The sequence below is a fragment of the Cryptomeria japonica genome, chromosome 9 (genome assembly GCF_030272615.1).
Source record: "Cryptomeria japonica chromosome 9, Sugi_1.0, whole genome shotgun sequence".
Classification (NCBI taxonomy): domain Eukaryota; kingdom Viridiplantae; phylum Streptophyta; class Pinopsida; order Cupressales; family Cupressaceae; genus Cryptomeria; species Cryptomeria japonica.
In genome coordinates, this window is record NC_081413.1 from 214402417 (window position 1) to 214415717 (window position 13301).

The following is a 13301-nucleotide window of genomic DNA, read 5'->3' on the forward strand; positions in this document are numbered from 1 at the left end:
ATACCCATCATTCATTACTCTGACTTAGATAGCATCTGTTTCAACTTTTGTCCTTTATGTAATAAACATTTCCACTTGTCCTGATTCCTTCAACTACGAACTTTCTGGTTCTACCTTTTCTAATCATACATCTAGTTTCTGTAAACACAACTTCATAACCTCTATTTCACATCTAACTAACACTCAATAGACTATGTCTCAATCCTTCTACATAAGAAACACCATTAGTTTTATGCTTACCATTGATTAAGATGCTTCTTATTCCACAGATCGGTGCAACTTCCTCTCCTACAAATTTTATAGATCCATCACCATACTTCTTCAAAGTGATAAATTTGTCTTTGTCTCTAGTCATGTGATTTGAGCATCCAGAATCAATGATCGATGATCTAGGTTCAACTTTAGCATATCATGCAATTTTCTCTTCTGGTCTTCTGGTTCTTTCCTGATACTTCTCCTCTACAACAAAAAATAAGGATTCTTCATTTGAGCCTTCAATGTGTTCTTCTTTAGATGAATGTGTCTCCATAGAACATAAACTCCTTTTCCCTTTATCTCTATCATATGTTCTTCTCTCAAAATCATTTCTTCTATATTTACTTTTCTTTTCATCATCCTCAAGTTTTTTTGTAATCTTCTTTGTGTATACATTTAGAAGCATAATGACCAATTCTTACACAATTAAAACATTTCAAGGGAAACTTACCTTTGTACTTTTTAGTTCCTTGCTTCAGTCTTCTTAATAATTTTTCTTCAATCTCATCCAAGTTCTCACTTGTTTCTGGTCATCTCCTAATATCCTTGAAACATTGAATGCAACTTCTCTTTGATAAGACTTTATATCTTTCATCTCTCTAATCTCATAGGCAGATAATGTACCAATAAACTGATTAATTGTGTAGTTGTTCAAATAATGGCATTCTTCAATTGCACACTTCTTTGATTTGTAGGGTTTTATCAATGTAAACAAGATCTTCTTGATAAAATTAATTTCTTCAAGCACTCCCCCAACAACTCGGATAGCTTTCAATGTATCATTCACTCTATGTATGTAACTTTCAATGCTTTCATCATTAGTCATTCTGAAACCTTCAAATTTTTGCTTTAGGTTCAAAAGCCTTGCTTGTTGAGTCTTCAGATCACCTTCGTATACATAACATAACTTGTTCTAGATTTCCTTAGCTTCTTTAATTCCTTTAACCTTACCAAATGCTTCATCACTAAGACAAACAATAAGAATTATTCTACCTTTTGCAGTTGTCTCCTGAGCCTTAATCTCATCCAGAGTTGATGGTCCATCTTGAGGTCATTGATAACCAATCTAGATAATCTTCCAGATTCCATTCTGCAATGCTTCCAAATAAGATTCCATTATTTCCTTCCAATAATTGAAGTTTGTTCCATCAAACATCAGGGCTTTAACATGAAGTTCTTGTGCCTTTTATAGATCTACCTCAAGCTGTTAATCTCTCCCAAGAGGAACCTTGCTTTGATACCAATTGTTGAACACCCAACATGACTGAGAGGGGGGGTGAATCAGTCTGGAACCTCAAAAACAATTATTAATCAACTTATTTAAGATCAACACTTTAATCATCAACACATCAAGCATAAACACATCAATACGTGAACACCAAATTTACGTGGAAAACCCAAATAGGGAAAAACCATGGTGAGAATCTAACTCACAATGTGAATAACAATGTTTACAACATTTTAGGCTTGTAGCCAAGGAGCACCAACACCTAAAGAACTTGCATACCTAAGGTGCACTACCTTAGGCAATATACAAGAAATACTTGTACAGTCGAAGAACACTTCTTTAGGATAAGATACAAAGTGCTACCGAAGGACTCACTATCAATCAATAATGAAAGAAATAGTTGAACTGAAATCGAGAAGGATTGTCCTGATCATGAAAGTATCCTTGAATAGTAATCAAGCAATCAATTACATGGAAAAAAATCTTTAATAATCTCCACTGTCACAGAACATTGTCTTGCAGAATACACCAACTTCAAAGGTCTTGTCAAACTAACTTGCGCATCACCACAAACTCAAATTTGTTTGCAAATCATTTTCATACACTTCTCACACAATTCACTTTTCATCCATGTTCAAATCATCCATCTAAACATCTTATAAATGAAATACAATTTTGAAATCCTAATCAAAGTTGGCCAAAATAAAATAAGCAATATTACACAAAATAAGCCTCCCGAACCTAAAATACTAAGATTGGTCCACACCAGGAGAAAGAGGGAACCAAAGCATATCACAATACATCATTCCATGAATGGTCCAACAATCCACACACACTAACACATATTCCAAAGGATGTTACAAAGCATAACATGTAGATATAATTAACTAGTTGGCCACATAACCACTTCCAATGCAAAATACTCCATGTGAATCTCCACATGCCAAAGTGAGACCCAAATAAATATCTCAACACATCTTCCAACACATATCCAAACCAAAAGAACATGATCCACTAAAATACAATGCAATTAACAACATATCTAAAGGGCACCAAAAGCATTTCAGACCACCTAAATACAGGTTGACACAACCAACACCAAAAGAGTATCTGAACCAACATCCATCCATATAACCAAGGTCTAACAAAGCATATTTGGATCAATATCGATCCGGATAACTAGGTTTGACATTAATGACAACCATAAAATTTCATGCTAACAACAATATCCAACAAGAGAGCCCATCACAAAAAGTGACAGTAGCTATTAAATAGAGCACTTTGGATGTAGATAAAGATGTAAATGTAATAACTTTTTGGAAGTGATCAATAAATATATCAGTTTTGTTGTGTTGTATTATGTGCATCAATTATAGTAATAAATAAATTGTTTAGCTTTGTGAGATTAAAAAAAACGTTTAAATAAATAGGTGACTAAAGTAATCAATAGCATGGCCAACACGCAAGATAGCGGCAGAGGATATGGTCCACCAGAGTCTTCGGTAGCTTAAATAGATTGAATCCTCATGATGCAAGATATGCAGACCAGGCTCCAAAACCTAAAGTAGTGGGTAGAGGGCCAAAACTGAAAACAAAAATGAGAAGCAATATTCTTATAAAAAAGATAGTTATAGTAAACAAGAGCACACTACCTAGAGTGAACATGGGAGGATAATTCTATACACGAACTAGGAAAAGGAAACCCCAGTGTCATTACAGATTGTTAATGTTGTTCAATTCTCAATTCAATATGCAAGATATATTTCTATTATCTGATATGTATTATTACGTTCTTATTGTATATGTCTAACTATCTTCTTGCTTGTGGCAGATGAGAGGAGCATTTAATATTTTCTATGTCCTATCTCAAGAATGCAACTTACTATAAGTATATGACAAAGGAGGCACGATCAAGCAATGCCTTGATCGGTCATGACCGATCAAGACATTACTTGATCGTACCTTTTTGTTTATACTAACAAAGGCATGTTACGGTAAATGCAAATTGGTGATCACTACCGAAGTTTATCGGTGTATTTAACCAACGCTAATGACCGATAGTATATCGGTGGCTGTCAATGCTAACAACCGATAGTTATCGGTGTGTTAGCCTTGACAACCGATAACTATCGGTGTAGACTAACACACCGATAACTATCGGTGATTAGTTCATTGCCACTCGATATATATTATGGTATACTTTATATGCAACCTGATAATATAACATGTAACCCGATATAATATATATTCAATTCGGTATATATTAATTGATGTGATCATTATTTATGTTTAGTTATTATTCATCTAAATACAGAATTCATTAGATAGATGAATATGTGATTATCCATAGATTGCTCATATGCAAATATAGAATCGCTATCAAGGATGAATTAATTGCTTGATGATTTTATCATAGTTAACTATATGATAAATGATTGAATGAGAGACTTCATTTATCTCTCATTCAATCATTTATCTTACCGAAGCTATTATGTATTAACACTCCCTCTTAGCTAGGTAAGATGAATGTAGACAATATATTCAAGCATCATAATTTAATTGATAGTAATCATTTTAGTCATTCATGAGAATCATACCATCTAATCATTTGGTATGTAGTATCACCTAAACACGTGATACTGAAGTTCATCACATCAATCTTGTGATTGATAGGACATCACCTAAGCATGTGATATCAGTATTTCCTACATGTAATACTTAAGGATAATCATATAAGAAAGCTTAATTTCTCACCTTATCCTAGTTGTGATAAGTGCACTAACACTTTATACAAATGTTATATCACCTAATCACATGATATGAAGTATCACCTAGACACATGATACAAATGTCCATCATGTCAATCTTATGATGATAGGATATCACCTAAGCACGTGATATCAGTATTGCCTAAACACTACTTAAGGATAATCATATGAGAAAGATTTAAATTCTCATCTTATCCAAGTTGTGGTATGTGTATTAACACTTCATATGAATGTTTTACCACAACACAGTCATGGCTTCATTCATGATCCACCAGAGATCCACCATGATAACTGGTTTGGACATTATAAGATCGTTTGGACAATGCCAACAAAGATATTTAATCAAGGCCCAATCGGTTATACCCATGCCGATTTAAATAATATTACTTTTCTTATTAATCATGCATATAAGGATTAAATGAATAATGTATAAAGCATGGTGATAGTAAATAATCGGTTTACCAAATATGTAAGGCCGATAGGCTATTTACATATTTGGTTTTAGTTAGTCAGCCTATAGGATTACTATCGACACTATATATATTATCAACACTCCCTCTTAGCTAGGGAAGATAAAGTTACCATATCTATCATCTCATTTCTTATGATGGTCAGGATTCCTTATGAGGTTTCATAATCTTACTCTACATAGGATTATACCATTCAAATATGAAGTATCACCTAAGCACGCAATACAAGGGGTTAGTCATATTATAATGACATGATATCACCTAAGCACGTGATATCAGTATTGCCTACACACGCAATACTTAAGGATAATCATATGAAAATAATTAAATTTTCAACATATCCAAGTTGTGATAAGTGCACTAGAATTCTATTTCAAATGTAATATCACAACACAATCATGGCACATCCATGACATACCAGAGATCCTATCATGATAACTGGTTTGAACATCATAAGATCATCACCTTATGATGTTCCCATACAAGTGTACAATATTTGAGAAGTCGTCACTTCTTGAATATGAACACAGGGGGTTACACCCATAGAAGTCCTAACATGACAAAGAAGTTTACACATTAAACATCTTATTGATATGCAAGTATAGGTTACAAAACAGATTACCTTTCTATCATACCCAAACCTTTTCTGAAGTGATCAACCTTCACTCTGGAAAGGGGTTTGGTCATAATATATGCAGTCTAGTCTCCTGTATTCACATACTCCAATTGGACCACATTTTTGTCTACCATATCTCGCATGTAATGGTATGGAATCTCAATATGCTTTGATCTATCATGGAACATTGGATTCACTAAAAGTTTTATGCAGCTTTGATTGTCGCAATGGATAATAATAGGTTTCATAGGATCACCAAACAATCCCACAAGTAACTTTCTAAGCCACACTGCTTCTCGGGCAGCCATGGAGGCCGCAATGTATTCGGCCTTGGTGGAACTTTGCGCTACAGAAGACTGCTTTATGCTGATCCAGGATATCATGGCTGATCCTAAACTGAAGCAGCACCCAGAGGTGCTTTTCCTGTCAGTCACACTTCCAACCCAATCTGAATCTGTGAATCCGTGTAGATTAAGATCAACTTTCTCATACTTGAGACCAAGATTTAAGGTGCCTTGTAAATATCTCATAATGTGTTTTACTACAACCAGGTGTATCTCCTTTGGCTCACACATAAGTTGACCCAAAGCATTCACTGCATAGCAGATATCTGGCCTTGTATTTACCAGGTACATAATAGACCCAATCATCTACCTATACATGGTAGGATCTACCAGATCTTCATGATGATGTGGCTCCCTCTGAAGCCCAAGTTCTTGCATCAATCTCTTGACCTCCTCATCCAAGGTTGCCTCTGATGGATTGTCAGACTCCCTCTGAATGTTAATTTCTCTTCCTCTTTTGAAAAAATGTCTCCAACCACTCACTTAGTCTCATAGCAGCAATTTCCAAGTTCTTCCTTCCTTGAATATAGTCTTTATTCAATCTTTCGTCACCCTTTTGCTCCTTGATCCGTACCAGAAGCATTTTAAAGAGAGATTAATAATAGTTCAAGGGATCAAGCTACTTGTAGAGAAATAGACCAATGTTGGAAGCATACATGATTCACTATTACCATTGTTATTGCATGAATTTATACCACACATAAAATTCATGATCATTAATCAAGGGTACAAACAAACAAATAAATACTTATCTCTTAATTGTTGGTATGAATTGTGCTAGACCTGTAGCTGTGATTCATCTTCACCACCTTCAATGTTGCCATCCCATGCAACCACCTCATAATTTCCAAAAACAGAGGCTCCCCAACTTCCAGCAATTGCCTTAGTTCACATGCCTTGCTAGAATGAAACTTCATATTGTTCAAATCTTTAATTTGTGTCCAAAGGCTCACAACAACTGTGGTCACAATCTCCTATGCTTAGCAAATGAGAATTTCCACTCAATCTTGAAGTGTCAAGCAATAAGAGGATCCCATGTCCCACAAACTCTGCCAATACACATGCCTTAATAAACCTATATTGTCACCCAACAACATAATGTAATATGGCTGCCAGAGTTAAGACATTCCATCGCTCAACAACAACATCTAAATATGATGCCAGTACTGGAAAACTCTAACAAGTACTCGTATAAATTGCTTTTCTTGCAAGACTTGACATTTTACGAATCTTCAATTGTTAAACCTCTCTGCAAATCTTTCACCCTTGAACCTGATATATATATTTCACTATGCTATGTATAGGAAACTCATACCAAAGCCGCAGTATATATTTGAACTACTGTATACTTAATATATCATCGATGTCCCATCTGGTCTTCTTTATGTCTTCATCTATGGATTCAATTCAGATCTTAGAATCCTTACCTGATTTTACCAAGGGATAAATTTGCCTTCATATACTTATGTCATAACAGTAAGTCAGATTTCTCCTTTTTTTTCTTTTTTTTTTATATTTAAAATTTGGGTAGGCGATAATCTTAATCATTCTTATCGATTCATCATACATTGATAATTGTTTTCTATTTCACTACTGCTCCAAGACATTCCAAATACTCACGATTACTCACTAGCAATCAGCGGTTTGGCAGCATCATAACCTTATATCGATTAACAGTAAAAGTGCCCATCTCTGAATTTATATTTATCGATACTCCTGTAATTGTTGTCTCTGAAGGTCATGACCAATGTATTTCATAGTCATTTTGCTTTAAAGCCGAACAACAAATTTGTCCGATTAAAGTAATTGATTTATTATGTTGATATTCATGCTCATCCAATGCTTAATGATCAATCCAAACAATCAGATGCCTATCATATCCAACCTTCCCGATGGTGCAGGATAATCGATATGCTGATTATGATCATATCTTGACAACGTAGTTTATAATGTTATTTGGTCTTCCTCCACATGAATAATAATCAATGTGCTTCTGTTGGTTCCTTTAAAAACATAATTCGACGGTTATATGATATGTGCGGCAACGTAAACGTATTTGTATTCCTATGAATCAGACTAGAAGGAAATCATGATTTTCCATTTGCCATATATCATCTCCAATGTCTTTTCACCGATAACCACCATTGAGTTCCGTAGCGATGGCCCTCACACCATTGTCATATTCTCGGTAGTCAACAGACATGCTTATGCATCCGCGGCGCAACAAATTCTAATAATATCATGATCATCAACCATTCCTTGATTGAGACCATAAATATGATCACAAGGATTTTAAACTGCAGACCGGCCCAAAACTGAACATGTTCTAATGCCATGTCCAATATAGCGCTAGCCATTAGAAGAATTGCGATGTTGAATATATGCTTTGCTATGAATTTTCCATAAAATTGAACAACCTCAGGTTCGATTCAACCTGGCTCTGATACCATGTTAATGTTGTTCAATTCTCAATTCAATATGTAAGATATACTTCTATTATCTGATATGTATTATTACATTCTTATTGTATATGTCTAACTATCTTCTTGCTTGTGGCAGATGAGAGGAGCATTTAATATTTTCTATGTCCTATCTCAAGAATGCCACTTACTATAAGTATATGACAAAGGAGGCACGATCAAGCAATGCCTTGATTGGTCATGACTGATCAAGACATTACTTGATTGTACCTTTTTGTTTATACTAACAAAGGCATGTTACGGTAAATGCAAATCAGTGATCACAACCAAAGTTTATCGGTGTATTTAATCAATGCTAATGACCGATAGTATATCGGTGGCTGTCAATGCTAACAGTCGATAGTTATCGGTGTGTTAGCCTTGACAACTGATAACTATCGGTGTAGACTAACACACCGATAACTATCGGTGATTAATTCATTGCCACCCGATATATATTACGGTATACTTTATATGCAACCCGATAATATAACATGTAACCCGATATAATATATATTCAATTCGGTATATATTAATCGATGTGATCATTATTTATGTTTAGTTTCTATTCATCTAAATACAGAATTCATTAGATAGATGAATATGTGATTATCCACAGATTGCTCATATGCAAATATAGAATCGCTATCAAGGATGAATTAATTGCTTGATGATTTTATCATAGTTAACGATATGATAAATGATTGAATGAGAGACTTCATTTATCTCTCATTCAATCATTTATCTTACCGAAGCTATTATGTATTAACATAGATGACATGAAAAAGGTAAAGCCACCTAAGTATGATGATTTAGTGTCAGGAGGCACTATTGAAGCATGGATGACCAAAATGGAAAAGTATTTTGATATTCGTGATTATAATGAGAACGTGAAATCTATGTGGGGACCTTATCGACTGATAGAAGACGCTATCGGCTAGTGGGAGAATAAGAAGGTCGAGCCAGGCCTAAGGTCAGGTGACGTAACTTGGGATAGGTTTGTAGAAGTGTTTAGGCAAAGATGGCTGCCACAAATCTTCTTTGAGCAAAAATTGACAGATTTTCACGACCTCAAACAAGGGGAACTCTTTGTTAATGAACACTGGGAAAAATTTACCCACTTACTTAAATATGTACCCCAATTGTAGGCAAATAAAAAATACCAAATAAGAAAGTTCATTATGGGCCTCAATAACTGAATAGGCGGGTCAATATATGTTCTTGCACCAACCACAATAGATGAAACCTATGAGAAGGCCATTAGACAATAGAAAAAGCTTAAAAAGGATGACTCCATTAAAGACAAAAACTAGAAAAAGGTCAAATGGTCTTAGTCCTCCAAAACTTTTATGAAGAGAGGAGATAGTTATAATTAAAATAGTAAAGTGGTAAGGGATTCAAGGGTAATTGTCAAGATTCAGAAGGAGTTAGAAAAGGTTACAATAACTATAGAAAGGACAATGAGGCAACTAATAGAGGAACTGAGAAGAGGGGACCTCTAGGTGGTGTTACATTTGTGGAGGTGAACACCATGCTGACTAGTGCCTGAAAAGGACTCAAGGAGGGTAGCAACAAAGAAACCCTCTGCCAACTCAGTAGCTAGCATTCCAATAGAGGATTCATGCTACAATGGATAAGTGACAAGCAGAGTACCTGATCACATTGATCAAGACCACATGTATGCTTTATGGGAATCCCATAATAGTTATTATTGATACTGGAGCTACAAAAAACTTTATCTCTCCTAGGATACTAATTAAATTTCCTAAAAGAGTTGGTTTCATGGATAATTCATGGATTGTAGAATATGCAAACCAATCAAGAGCTCGAGCAGAGCAATGTCTACTTAAGGCTAAAGTTGAGCTTTCTGACTTCACAACGTATGTTAACCTTTATGTAGCACCCTTAGGATCGTATGGTATCATCCTAGGAATGACCTAATTATGGAAGCATAGATCTAGGGTTGATTGTTTGGTCAAGACAATAGAGTGCTTAGACGACCTAGGGAATAAGGTGTTCTTGCAAGGCGCTCGACATGAGGTAAAACTATGACAACTCTCTGCTATCTAATTAAAGCGGAGTTAAAGGAAAGGATGTCAAACATTTGCAATCAAAATGAAATAATTAAATGAATCTAAGGAGGCTAGGTTCAATGATGATACGATGGTTTATGAGACAAATTATCATAGTGGAGTAGACTCTAGGGAGAAAGGAGACAAAAGGGATCTTTTAAAGATAAATGCCCCTATCTTTGAAATTATCGAGATGTGTTTCCAGATGAATTACTCAGATTACCACCTAAGAGGGTATTTGATTTCTCTATATAGTTAGTGCCAGGAGCAGAGCTTGTATCAAAATCCCCTTATAGATTGACAACTTTTGAAATCATGGCCTTAAAAGCATAGTTGTAAGAGTTTTTGAGCAAGGGACTAATTAGACTCAGTGTGTCAGGTCGTGGGGGCACTTGTAATATTTGTCAAGAAGGATGGTACCCTTTGCCTATGTATTGACTACATGATGTTGAATAAAGTAACAATTAAAAATAAGTATCCTTTACCATGCATTAATGATCTGTTCGATCAAATGTGAGGAGCTGCAGTGCTTTCCAAAATAATCTACAGTCAGGGTATCAGCAACTGAGACTTAAAGATGAGGATATTCACAAGATGGCTTGTAGAACTCGCTATGGGCACTATGAGTTAATTGTGCTACCTTTTGGGCTTACCAAAACCCCAACTGCATTCATGAGCTTGGTGAATAGTGTGTTCCATGATTGTCTCAAAAATTTTGTGTTGGAGTTCTTAGACAATATTTTAATACACTCTAGAAACGAGGAAGAGCACTTGCAACATTTGCAAATAGTCCTAAAATTCCTACGAGAGAATGAATTGTACGAAAAAGTTGTCCAAATGCACTTTCTTTCAAAAGGAGGTGCAGTATCTAGGCATATCATCTCTGCTAAGGGCTAGCTATGGATCTAACCAAGATAAAAACTATTTTAAAATGGCCAACCCCTAGAAATGTGCAAGAAGTAAGAAGCATTATGGACTTGACAAAGTATAACAGGAAGTTAGTAATGAACTTCTCATGAATAGCCTATCCCATGACCTCACTCTAAAGGAAAGGGAAATGATTTGAGTGGATCGAAAGGTGCCAGAAGGCTTTTGAAGTCCTCGGGGAGAAATTTACCATGACACTGATATTAAAGGTGCCAAATCTAGAGGGAAATTTTATGGTGGTAACTGTTGAATCTAGAGAAGGACTGGGTGGAGTCCTAATCCAGGATAGCCAAGTGATAGCTTATGAGTCTCAAAACCTAAAGAACTCTGACCAGAATTATGAGCCATATGATTTAGAACTTGTTGCAATTGTGCATTCCTTATAGATGTGGCATCACTACCTTTTAGGAAAGCCTTTTGAACTCCGATCTAATCACCAAGGGTTAAAATACATTTTCACTCAACTGAATCTTAATGCTCATTAAAGGAGGTGGTTGGAATTGATTTTCTACTATGATTTTGAGATCAGTTACATAAAGAGAAAAGAAAACTGAGTGGTAGATGCGTTGAGCTGCAAACATCATATAACTGTAATGGTTTCAGTCATAAATGGAAAAGAAAATTGAGTGCCAAATGCTTTGAGTTGCAGACATCATATAACTATCATAGTTTTAGTCTACACAGATTTCAGGAATTGAGTGCTACAACAACTAAAGGGTAACATATATTATCGGTAGGTAAAAGAAGCCCTTCAAGTTAATCTACAAGACCCTAGATACAAGGGATTCAAATTTGAACCTGATGGATTACTAAGATATCAAGGCAAAACGTATGTGCTAGAATCCCTAGAGCTAAGAATCGTAGTATGGAAAAAGGTGCACTTTGTACCATACTCAGGACACTTAGGAGTTACTAAACTCCTAGTAGACATTAAGCTGGGTTATATTTTTGGAAGGGTATGAAAAAGGGTGTCATAAAGTTTATAGCTAGTTGTTTCAAATGTAAAAGGGTGAAGGTAGAATACCAACACCTAGCAAATTTGTTACAGCCTAATATTGTGGCAGATAATCAGTATGGATTCATCCAAGGGTTGCCCATGTCCAAAAACAAACATAATGTTATACTAGTAGTGGTTGATAGGCTTACTAAGGTAAGCCATTTTATACCTGGAAACTTAACTAATGGAGCACCCATTATAGCCCATAAATATGTACAAGAAGTATTTAGACTTCCACCATAAAAGATAATATCAGATAGGGGTGCTAGAATGGCAACTAGATTCTAGCAAACCTTGTTTGCAAGCTTAGGTACTCAACTAAACATTAGTTCAACCTATCATCCCAAAATAGATGGCTAGACATAAAGCGTTAATCAGGTTCTGGAAGATCTTTTGAAAATGTACTACATGGACCAATAGTAAATGGGAAGATTACCTACTCTTGGTTGAATTTGCTTATAACAATTCCTACCATTCATCCATATAGATGGAACCATTTGAGGCACTATACAAAAGGACATGTATAACTTCTATCGATTGAGATAAGTTGGAAGATAGGATAACCCTCAGTCCTAAAATGCTCTAAAAAATGGAAGAGCAAGTTAAGCTACTTAGAAAAAGGTTAGTAGAAGCTAATGTTTGATAGAAAAGTTATGAAGATGCAAAACGAACACCCAGGTAATTTGAGGTGGGAGAGAAAGCACTCCTATGAGTTAAACCTCATAAAAGTACCATCAAAATTGGGAAATCGTCAAAACTTGCAACCTAATATGTAGGACTGTTTGAGGTTTTGGAAGTCGTCAACTTGGTCATATACAAAATTGCTCTACCACCAGCTCTTGCCAAATTGCATGATGTATTTCATGTAACTTACCCTTAAAGTATATATAAGATTTTGCACACATGGTTGAATGAAATTCTTTGTAGGTATAGGACCCAAGGATGGTCATGATCGAGCCACTCAAGGTGCTTGAGGTACATAAGCTTCACTTACGTAACAAAAAAGTCAAGTAGTGTAATGTCTAGTGGGACCAATACTCTAATGATAGTGCAACCTAGGAGGTTTATGATGAAATACACTAGAGGTTTTTTCACTTGTTTAATGTTTATAACATTTGAAATATTTTCCAAATGTATGGATAAACAATATTCATTTTCATGTTAA